Raw genomic sequence first — 2,614 nt, 5'->3', positions numbered from 1 at the left:
CAGTACTGCCCGCAGCTGCCCGAGTCCTGCTCCTTCCGCGTCCGTCACCTGACCCAGCTGTCCCGGTCCTCCCCGCCCCTGCTGCCGCGGGGGAGTGGCTGGGAGCCCCGGAGGGCTCTGTCCTGCGCCCGGGATGACCCCGCAGCCAAGGTCAGTCCCGGTGTCCCCGAAGCCAGGACCTGCCTCCGGTCTGGTTCCGAGACCCCCCGGAGCGCTTTTGGCCCGCGACGACGGGGGCTGCCGTGCACCGTAGGGTCCCCAATCCCTTAGCCAGGCAGGCACCTCCCCAGGGACAAACCTCTGGAAACGTCCCAGAAGGTTCACTGCCAGACTCTGTGTGAACCTCCCGGCCCCGGAACTTCCTTCTCTCTTTCTTTTGTTTGTTTGGGGGGGGGGGGGGGGTCACACTCGGCGATGTTGAGGACTTCCTCTGACTCTGTGCACCCGGTTCACTCCTGCTGGTGCTTGGGGGACCATATGTGGTGCCCGAGATCTAATGGGACAGCTGTGAGCAAGGCAAGTGCCTTACCCCTTGTACTATCTCTCTGGCTCCTTAACTTTCTTCCTCTAGAATATACATATACATATACATATACATATACATATACATATACATATACATATACGTGTGTGTAGAATGTTCTGGAGCGGTAGAACAGCAGGACAGCAAGGTAAGGCGCTTTCCTTGCAGGTGACAACGGACCCAGCACCCCATAGGGTCACCTGAGCCCACCAGGAGTGATACCTGAGTGCAGAACCAGGAGTAAGTAAGGCCTGAGCACTGCTTGGATGTGGCCAAAAACATAAGTTAATAAATAAGAAAAGTAAATTAAAATTTTTAAATGCCTGGGATTTTTTTTTTCTTTTTGGGTCACACCCAGCGTTGCACAGGGGGTGACTCCTGGCTCATGCACCCAGGAATTACTCCTCGTGGTGCTCAGGGGACCATATGGAATGCTGGGAATTGGCTGCATGCAAGGTAAACATCAACGCCCTACCCTCTGTGCTATGCTCCAACCCCTTTAAATGTGCTTAGTTTAAGTAAGTACTTACAACTGAGTATTATGTACAAAGTTGCTGCATACTGCTACCAACCCTGTCCCTATGTGATCTGAACTTCCTTCCTCCTCACACACCAACCACCCCATCACATCCCACTATTTGTTGACTGACAGTTAGGTTTCTGGTGCAGACTGTTACCTGTCTTAGTCACCAACTCTGCTCCAGACCCTCCACCTACACTCCCCTTCCTTTCAATCACCCTCATCCTTCCCCCCACCATAAGCTCCCTATTTGAGGGTGCCTGAACTTTCTAGAAGTGTGAGCATCAGTGTGTAAACTCAAAAAAAAAACAGCAGCAGCAGTGGCCGTGGCTCTGCCTCTCCCGCCGCCCACGTTCGTAGTCTCATGCCACTTCCCCCACCCTGGGGAGGTCGATGGCGATGGACAGGCAAAGGAAAGAATGAGGGCCAGGCTGGTTGGTTTTAGTTGCAGTTTATTCCATTCCCATCTCCATTCTCCTCTGATTCTCCTCCTGTTTCTTCCTCCCCCATGCTACTTCATTCTCCTTTATCCTCCTTCTCTGGAGTCTGGATTCTGATTCTGCTCCCCTTTCTCCTCTTGCTCTGGAGTCTGGATTCTGATCCTCCAGCCCACTCTTACAGTACAGTTAAATCCCAAAGCATGAGGGGTTGGGGTAGTAATTACACATAGGTGTGGTCACAACCAATAGGGGTGGAATAGGGGGAATTCTTTCCCTCAGGGAAAGCCACTTCTAGGACAGATACTCTCAGCAGGACGACCCACCCTAGAGTGGAATCCCATGGGTGTGTTTCTCCTCTCCTTGTCCAACAAACATATAAGCATATATAATATAAATCATGTTGTATGGATACAGTAAGAAATACCTTAAAATTTTAGAATTGCCCTCCTAAGACCATCTCGATCTCAGACTATAGTGCTCAGGCCAGATAGTCTTTCCTACCCCTCGCAGGGTCCTACTCTCGTTGTTACTTTTGGATCATGACAGCATTTGTCTATGATCAAGCTCTTATAGTTAAGAATCCTGGCACCTTGGCCTGGCCCATTTCGATGCCAGAGTAGCTCACCGCTTGCCCTGGGTCCATTCAGTCCCTCGTCGGGACCCTGCTTTTGGGGTGTTAGGAACTAAGGGCAACTGAGGCTTAAGTCGAGAAGCAGATGCCCGGGAGTGAATAATATTCAAAGTCAATTGAATCCCAAGTTACAAAGCATAATGTTAACGGTCTTCCTGTATCTATACAAAAAGGGCATTGCTTTAAAGTTAACTGTTCATAAGGGATAAGGAGAGGAGAAAGACAATATTACACTCATACATATAAAATCATATATTTCTGAGGAATGTAACCTACAAGTTAACAGGGCCTGATTAGGGGAAAAGCTGATTGACTGGTTGGGGAGGAGAGCTTAGGGAAGAATTTACAGATAAACACAATGGAATGGAAGTGCCTCAGGAACACTGTGATGGGTATAACTAGATAAGCCCAAGCTCCTTGTGGAGAAAGGGTGAAATGACAAAGCAATGTCATCCTACACATCAGAACTGCTAGCCTTGATAATGTATGAGTTAAAAAAC

This window comes from Sorex fumeus, unplaced genomic scaffold (genome assembly GCF_029834395.1).
Source record: "Sorex fumeus unplaced genomic scaffold, SorFum_2.1 ptg000061l, whole genome shotgun sequence".
In the NCBI taxonomy this organism is placed as follows: domain Eukaryota; kingdom Metazoa; phylum Chordata; class Mammalia; order Eulipotyphla; family Soricidae; genus Sorex; species Sorex fumeus.
Note: the sequence above shows the minus strand (reverse complement) of the source record.